Raw genomic sequence first — 9,667 nt, 5'->3', positions numbered from 1 at the left:
TTGCTCATTGTCAGCCAGTGTTGGGCACGGTACTTTGAAAATAAATTATGATAATTCTATTATTATTAGAAAAATAACAAACGAAAATAAACCCAAAATGTGGACAAAAATATAATCTAACGAATTTCAAAACATAGAAACGAAAAACTTTAAAATGGTATTTGTCATGCCTGACTGTAAACAGGCAGAGAGAAAATAAGAGACACTGCTGGGATGTAGAACGAAGCAGTAAAATTTATTGAAATAAACAACAAAATAAACAATATAAAAGAGGACTAGAGCAACACACTAAAGTAGGGCAAAACTGAAAACAAATATAAACACTGACAAAGTAAACGGGACTGGGCCAAAAGAAACAGGGACTAAGGAATAAGTGGAACGGCCAAAACAATAAAACCAGGAAGTAGTAAGGGGAATGGGGAAAAACAAAGGGAGCACTAGACTACAAAATAGCAAACAGAAAACTACTAAGCAGAGCTTAGGAAAATGGCTAGACTAAGAAAGTAAACAGGGCAAACAAACAAAACAAGAAATAAAACAGGGATACTTAGGCCGGGAGGAGTCCAAGGAAAAAACAGGAACTAGGGAAGACAGGCTTGGGAGATAGAACGCTTTGTAGAGTAGCAAACAGGCTGGAACCACAAGGAAACACAGACCATGAGAGCGACCAATACTCGGCAACAGCAGAGAGGAGCAGCGTGCTTATAAGCAACTCTGCCCAGGTGAAGCTGATCTCTAATCAGGGCTGGATGACTGCATGAGCGTGCCCTGATTAGAGGAAGTCCATATATGGGCATGGAGTGCCTCTCAGAGTGTGTGTGTGTGTGTGTGTGTATGTGTGTGTGTGTGTGTGTGCTCTAATTAGGGGAAGTCCTTATTTGGGCATAGGGTGCTTGGCTTGGCTGGACGGGCCTGACAGTATTAATATAATAAAATATAATAACTGGATCAAACAGTTTAGCGTCAGTCACAAGGAACGCGCGTGTCAGTCAAAAGGAAAGCGCGCGCGGCATTGCGATAAAAAAAAACATTTTAATAAATAAGGTCCTATCAAGTGAATTAAAATATATGGTATTAAATGGTATTAAATTCACATGTTTATTGATATTTAATCAAGAGAAATCAGGCAAAATGCGCTGCGCTGCGCTGCGCTCTCTCTCTCCCCCTCACACCCTCCCTCCCTCCCGCAGCACGGAGCTAAATTCAGCTTGAGGCTAAAAATAATATAACAACTAAAATTAAGATGAGTAAGGACCTGTAAAGTAATAAAATATTGTCAAATATAAAGGATAGTTTGAGGTTTTGGGGAGCTGTTTCAATTATTTGAAACTGAAACTAACTGAAACTGATATTATTCTGTGCACTATTATATAGCTTTTGATTGTGTTTTGAATGAGTTTTTATTTTATATTAATTACTTTTTATTCATTTAAAATATTTTGAGTATTTTATTGATAAAAAAAAGCTTATCAGTTTTGGAAGAGCATCTGTTTTTAGTTTAGCCTCTTCCTTCTTTTTTTCTTTTTGTAGCAAGTGGCGCTTCATGGCTTGGCTCACAACCCACTTGTACACTTAATTTCACCTTAATTCCTCACGTTGCGGTTCATGGCATGGCCACATGGCATGAATAGAATATTCAATTTTAACACGAAAGAGAGGGGGTGTGGACTGAACTGTATTTCTTTGTAATTTATTGTGTTGTCTTTGTTTCCATTTTAAACATACAAGAATCACCATTTCTGAATGCACTGTGAATTACTGTCCAAAGGGCCCCAATTACAAGCTGTAGGCCTATGGGAAGTTTGCAGCTAGTCAAGTGGCCCCTACAGTGGGCTGCAGTGAAAGGGGCCCAAGGCAGTTGCCTAGCAATGCCTCTATGCAAAGACCGCCTCTGGGTCCACCACACCTCAATGCACAGCCACCAGCTACTTACTGAACCCCTATTACCACCACTCCGTCTTTAATCACTGTCAGAAAACTGACCAGGAGCAAAAGTCTGACTGATTTAAGGACAGAAGAAGCAAGACAGCAAAGCAGCGAAGCAGACCACCAAGTGCGCTCACTGATCACTTCCACATGCACTCGACTCCTCTCTCTCTCTTTCTCAGTGTGTGATCAGACGAGCCGGACTCCACGTGTACTCTCCTGCACTCCACGTCTGACATCAAGGCTCAACTTAAGGCGTAGCACAATTGCAATCCTGTTGTAGTACTTAAGGGATGTGACTCTGCTCAAACGTATCAGAACGCCCTCGCACACTGTGCTCTTTCTGAGAGCGAGAACAAAAACACGAGGAGTGTATGGCTCAAAGGCAAGTTGAATCTGGAGTTTAAAAAGGAGCGAGTGCTGACAGAAAGACATCACTGAGTATCAGAGTGTGTGATAATTTGTTGAAACAGCAGCCCGAGCTGGCGGAGCCGTGCGACTTTCTCGAGCTCCTGGAACCCCATTTACACACCTCCTCCTCCTCTTCCTCCTCCGTACCTCACTCCTCTCAGTCTTTCAAACAACCTTGGTGTGATTCCTTGACAAAGCAGACCAGCTCTCAAGGTGCACTTGAGTGGGAAACATGAAAAAAGAGACAAAGGAACTGCCGGGGAGCAGAAGATGTGGAATAAATGGCTTTTTTTTTTCTAATTAAGTGCGAGGAACACTTTCTGAAGATAAAGTTGGATGACACAAGGGTACATTGAGGGACTCAGTCACTTTAGGAAGATTTTTCAAAGTGAGGAAGCACAAATGGATGTTTGCTAAGTTATAACAGCTAATTGGTACAAACTTAATGAATGCGGGGTGTGTTGGAGACAGATGCTTTGTGGAATGTGGCAGATTTCGGCAGCTGCGCGCCTCTCTCTCATTCCGCCGCACATCAAGATGCCGGGAACATTTGGCAGGTCACAGAAATGAGCAGGATGAGGGGAAGCCTGAGAAGAAGAAGAAAAGGCCCATATGAGGTGTGTGTGTATGTGTGTGTGTGTATGTGTTTAAGTGTGTGTCTGTGGACGCCTGCTCTTGAGCTCGCCTGTTTGTTGAGCTCTCTCACTCTCTGTCTCTCTCTCTCTCCCTCCCTCTCTCGCTTTCTTTTGTTAAGGCTTTCTATCCTCGCCAGCTCTGTGGCTTGCAATTAGCGTGCAGGCCTCAGGGACCTAATTAACCAGTGCAATTAATTCATTATTTTTTTCAAAAATAACCATACAAGTCACCCTGACATTTGTCAGCCAGTCGGGAGGTGTTCATGGTAAGCGATGATTAGCTCGTTTGCAGCCTCTCCTTCTCCCCCAGGTGGCAGCTGGTGGTTTGGGGGGAGGCGGGACACACACCAAAGGGAGTGTGTGTGGATGTGTGTGGGTTAGTATTTAGCTCTTTCTAGGAACCAAATGTCCTTAAAATGATAGGAAAATGGGAGATGGTACATGTGAGGGCATTTGTATGATCCTCAGAAGAGCACAGGCTACTTTCTTAATAAAATAAAGGAACCCAAAGTTTGTCCTTTACTACTGTAGCTAATAACAGGGCGAAGTTTGAGGTCTGGGTAGTTTAGTGTTGGCAGAGCATGTTATAAAATGTTTAAATACTGATATAATACTTATATAATAAGTCATCTTTCGAGATACCTACTTTTAATATACAAACTGAAAGTGGGTGTGGCTTAAAGTAGAATAAGTCATCCTCGCACACAGGAGAACAGAAACATGCCTGCAGGCAGCCACACACACAACCCAGTGCCGCCACAATATGTTTTCAGAGTATATTTAATAGCAGCGTATGGTTAACTAATAGACTAAGACACTGGCTCTATGATCCAAGAAATCGGATCACGCTGCTTCGCCATCAGCAGCCGGAGAGAGCACAATGTGTCCCCTCATCACTCCCATTGTGATGCTGGCTCACACAGGCATCTGTTGGCTGATGTATCAGAGCTGGAGATCTGGCGCTTTCCTCAAAATGTTATGACTACATAGTGATGCTGCATTGCAAGCAATTTATAACGAGGCAGTGGATGACTTTACGTATTGAAGGAATAGTGTATTTTTATTTTATTGGATTCCTAGTGTCAAAAGCATTGCAAGTGATGGAGGAATTCTAAAGAATGGGATAATTGGCTTAGTTAAATTGGGGAGAAAATTTGCAAAAAAAATCCTAAAGTCCTAAAAATATTATCATTTATATTCAGAAAGACAGTCAGCAGTCTAGTTTCTTTTTAACAAACATTGTTACTGTCACATTTTGACATGACAAAAATATGGGCATATTATACTTTATATTATTATACTTTGCAATTTTAACTATGCAATTTTATATCAGTTTTCTAATCTTAATTAATTAAACAGTGGTTAATTGTCTGTTTTGTATTATTATTGCATGAAAATAAAAGTTTCTATTTGTGACATTTTCTGCATATGACAGTTTACCTAAAATGTAATCAACTTTTCCTTCTCCTGTTGCCGTTTTGGAGATACAGGACTTCTGATATTTGGAAATCTGATACTGTGTACACTCTCTTTGGTGTCATCTTAAGAAAAGAAACAAAGCAAAACAATGTAGCTAAAAGTGCAAGTTCAATCAGTTAAATGCCAATTTTCTAATTCATTATTTAAGCACAGAGCAGCAGTACTTAATACCAAGAGAGTCATTTGTAAAGAGACTTTGTTAATGCACACTTTAGAAAAAAATATCAGAATCTACTACATATTCAGCTTCAGTATTACACTCCCCAAGTCCAAGTCCTCACAAAGATACCACAACAGTCCGAGTGTGTAAGTGTGTGAACATATGGGGACATAAAGCCAAGGCTTGCTTAGTCTACAGGGAGATAGACCCTGCACATCTTCCACTAAGGTGATGGCTAAAAGGATGGGTATGCTGACCTTTCATCGAATCACCAATCAATATGGTGCGAGCAGAAGCCCCTTTGACGCAGGCGGCTGATTGCCTGCAGGAATGGCAGTGGCCTGCAGTTCTGAAGTAGTGGGGGTAAGGCAGAGGTGGATGGGGCATTAGCTGCCTCCTCTCATTAACACATTATGATGTCTTGTTTATTCGAAGGGGGGTGGAGGGTTTGGGAGAGTAGTGGGATTGGACGTGGACACCACTGGTCCTCCATAACCACAGTTTGTCTTTGTTCCACAGCTGCCAGTTGCATTCTGCCCGTCACAGATGAGATAAAGAGACAACAATCACACTGTGTGATGGACCAATATGAACCAATAGCAGAAGAGATCCTTTAATCCATCCAGTTACTTGATTTTCCTTTTCTTATAAAGTTATTCTTTAAAGGAGTTTAATAATGACAGAACATGATGGTGTTAAATCGGCTGAGCTGGTGAATTCACCACATCCACTAACTACTAACAACTAATGTTTTTAAAACGAGACATTCTTGTTGCTTTTTAAAGTATTTAAATACATTTCAATGATGCTCTGTCACCATGTTTTTTTAAAACCAAATACTAAATGCTTTTCATGATAGTTCATTATTTTTGCAAACATAATGTAATTTGCCTCCAATGCTACCTTACACTATATGTATACCTATTTTATACTTGTAATGTATGTTGTGTTTTAGATGCCTGAGCTCAGTGTTTAATGCTGTGAAAGCAAGTAATCAAGAGTTAATTTATGCAGAATTATGCCATCAATATTAAAAGTTTGACACTAACTAAATAAGTTTATTTATTTTTTGTAGAATTGAGTTTAATTGAATAAAACATGTAAAAGTAATTTAGCAATTACACAATCAATAAATACCAAAAAGATGCAGAGATTCAGATCTCAAACAATGCAAAGAAAACAAGTTTATAAGGGTTCAGAAATCAATATTTGGTGGAATAACCCTGTTTTTTAATCACAATTTTTATGCATCTGGGCATGTTCTCCTCCACCAATTTTACACACTGCTTTTGGATAACTTTATGCCACTCCTGGTGCAAAAAAGTAAGCAGTTCAGATTGGTTTGATGGCTTGTGATCATCCATCTTCCTCTTGATTATATTCCAGAGGTTTTCTACTTGGTAAAATCAAACTCATTTTAAGGGGTCTCTTATTTTTTCCAGAGCTATATATATATATATATATATATATATATATATATATATATATATATATATATATATATATATATATATATATATATATATATGTTTCAATGCACTAAAGTTTTGCCATATAAATGCCATATAAAGTTTTCTCATTGTAAAGATAACATAATAAAGCAGTGTTTCTGTACTGCTGTGAAATGTTCACTCCCTGGTGTCTTGAGCAGGACAGGAGAGCTTGTTTAATTTGTAGTTTAATCTCAGTACAGTGACACTACAGAAGTAGCTGTCAGTATAGAACGGATCACACTACACACCGCTGTAAATTAAACACCAAAAACCTTTCAGAGCAACTCTATTTAAAGCACAGCTTCTTTTCAGACAATACACAACTTTCGCTAACAAATGAGAGGTAAAGTGCTTAAAAAGCGGTCTGTCAGCAAGTCCATCACTTTAAATGAAAAAAAAACCCTGCTGTGTTCAGTTCCTGCTGGATATCTCTCCTCCTGTCCAACACAGAGACCCCCGCAACAGAGACTACTATGGACTACATCTTCAAATGGAAGCTGTAGTCAGTAATAAACACACTCAAAATGTGCGTTCATTATCAGAGAGCACTGTACTGTAATTAGGATAATTTGTCTCTTGTTTTTTTTAGTTTTGAGACTCAAGAAGACAGGTAAGGCATTAGGGTTTAGTTATACACAAGTGAATCAAGGATCTTTCTTGGTTGATGTTAATCAAAATGTAAATTCCATCACATGGTAAAATTAAGTCAACATTCTTAAACCTGGAAATTAAATTACTTAAATTTAAATTCAAAAGTGACCAGTCAGTAAAAATATTTAATAGGTGATTAACTGTAAGCACCAAAATGATGCAGACTGACATGATAAACCTGAAGATCTGAACCTTATATTGTCCATTGTACTGCCACTACCGGATCACACTTCTCCCTGCAGAGGTTCCAAACTAATCATAGAAAAAAAATAATCCTCTAGCCTGTGGTGTGGCATAGATATTAATGGGCAGTACTGGTCCTTGAACAAAATGGAATTAGCATATTTGTGGGCAATTTCATTTAACGCAGATAGACTGAATGTTTAAAAAATTAATTAAAGTGTGCAGGAAGTTGACTGACTGACAGGAGAAAAGGAGAGAAAGAGAAATCTTGTGGCCTTTGAGATTCATAACGAGGACTTTGAAGGTCTAAATGAAAATGTAGGGAGTGGAAAGTGTGGCTTGTTCTCTTGGGAATGTAATTAAGGAATCGTTTAATTAAGAAACTATTTCATTACAATATTATGGGAAAATAACATCATATAAGTATAGCATTACTTTAATACATATACAGTATATAAGTATAGTATTACTTTAACAAACAAATACAGTACAAAAGTAAAAGCATTGTCTTATTTAAATACTTAATTCAACCATTACTTTAATGCACAGAGAATGTACATAATTTATTATCACTTTAATAAATACAATATTTAATTTGAGTTTTACTTTATTACACATTTCTCATACATCAATATAGCAGTACTTTAAAATACAAATGCAGTATACAATATAGTTGTTACTTACATAAGTATAGAGTTAGTTTATTTAAATATAGTACATAAATATTACCTTATTTTATTACATACCTACTATGATAAGACAATATAACAGTGCATAAGTAGAGTATTACTTCAATATAAAAATGCAGTTCGCTGTGTATTTTCGACTGGTATAGTGAGATATTTTGGAATGAGTGTTGGTAGAGAAAAGGCTGGATCAGGTCTTCAATAATTGTCAGTGCATTGAGTCTGACCTACCTTCCCACAGATATGCATATTAGTGGCATGAGCTTTCAAGTCGATAATCTTTTTTTTGCATATCATTTCCTCACACTTGCAAATCTTTAGAGAAAACTTACAATCGCATGTCTGTTCTGCTCATCTTGCACTAATGAATGCTGACTGGCCTATTAAAAAAGAAGCATGATATTTGTAAACATTCCAGCTGGAATAGATGGGAGAGATAACACTGCGGTAACCCCGACATTCGCATGTTGCCCACATAGATTTATTGCCAGATTCGATCCAAGAATATTTCTAAGCAACTGACTCACATGGGGACGAGCGAGAATGAAAGAGACAGACAGACAAAGAGTGAGAGAGCCAGTCGTTCTCTCTGTTGGAGGTGACTGAATCATGCCCTTTTTCAGGGGTGCTCATGTTTTCTTTCTCTATATATCTTTCTCTCTCTCTTTCTCTCTCACTAACTATCTCTCATTGTCTCTCTCTTTTTCTCCCTCTCTATTTTTCTGTGTCTCTTTCTCTCTTTCTCTGGTGCCCTCTAACTTCCCCTAAGAAAGCACAGTAGATGAGTGCTTCAGTAGCTTTGATAGTGAATGGGCTCGGGGTGGGGTGGATGTGTGTGTGTGTGTGTGTGTGTGTACGGTGGGTGGGGGAGTGTGTGTATATAGTGTGTAAATACTGTGTGAAAGTGTCTTTTGTGCATCTTCCCTGTGCATTGGGTGCTGATGGTCATACACTCACTTACACACTGCCGGCTGGAGACGGGGGGTCTCTGTATTTCCGGGAACGCTATGGAGTTAAGAGTTCACTATACGGGGGCGTTAAAGTGTGTCAAGGAGAACGCCCACCACCCTCTCCCACCAGCAGCACCCCCCCCCCCCCCCCCCCCCACTGAAACATTACAAGCCCCAGGCTTTCTGCACAAACATTCAAAAGCATAAACAGTCAATATCGAGAGTGTAAGTGCTGAAGAAAAAAAAGATAGAAAGAAAGAAGGCAGAAGAGAGTGTGTGAAGAACGCAGGGTATCTCAAGAGTTACACAACATGGTGAGATCAGAGCGGCGCTTCAGCCTGGGCAGCTCGGGCTTTTCACCATGCTCCTCACTCTTGGGGAGGGAGAACGCTTGTTCTTCCAGTGAATCATTCATAGCAAAGGTGTGCAGGGGCGGGGGCTGGAAATAGAGGAAGAGTTGGATCAAGGAATTCCACACCTAGTGCAAAAGGAGAGGTCAGAGCATCAGGAGGGCAAAATAAAAGCAAAGAGGAGGGAAGTGAAGAATTGCTTAGCACTGTTCCATTTAAAGACTCTCCCCGGTGCACTCAAGAGGTACACAGCAGCACAATGCAGTATTTAGGCACATATGGCAGGAGGCTGTCTATGGTAAAGCACACACACTGAAAGCTGCCTTTCATGACGATAACAGGGAACACCGACAATAGAAAAACTGTATCAAACACACACGTTTGAGACTTCCCTTTTGAAATCTGAGGGTTTGTTTATCTGTAGTGAGGCGTTATAAGTTTGAGTTCTTACAATAGTGAGGGATAAGGCTCCCTCACACTCACATCCTCCTGCTTTCTCCGTCTCTCACACAATTTTTTTTTTATCTTCAAATAATTCCTCTTCGCACTGAAACACTAGCTGCGTCCCAATGTCTGGGCTGCAGCCAAGGTGGGCTGCATTTCTATATTTCATCATAGAAGGCTGTTCCAAAGTTAAGGACCCTTCATAAAGACATAAAATGAGAAGTGCAGATGATTTTAGGAGGGACTTAGAGGACGCAACTTTTGTATCTTTCCCATTATTTAATTTTTTAATTCATCTC

Source organism: Astyanax mexicanus, chromosome 15, assembly GCF_023375975.1.
Source record: "Astyanax mexicanus isolate ESR-SI-001 chromosome 15, AstMex3_surface, whole genome shotgun sequence".
Lineage (NCBI taxonomy): Eukaryota > Metazoa > Chordata > Actinopteri > Characiformes > Acestrorhamphidae > Astyanax > Astyanax mexicanus.
The sequence above is the reverse complement of the archived record's forward strand: the minus strand, read 5'-3'. Positions refer to the sequence as shown.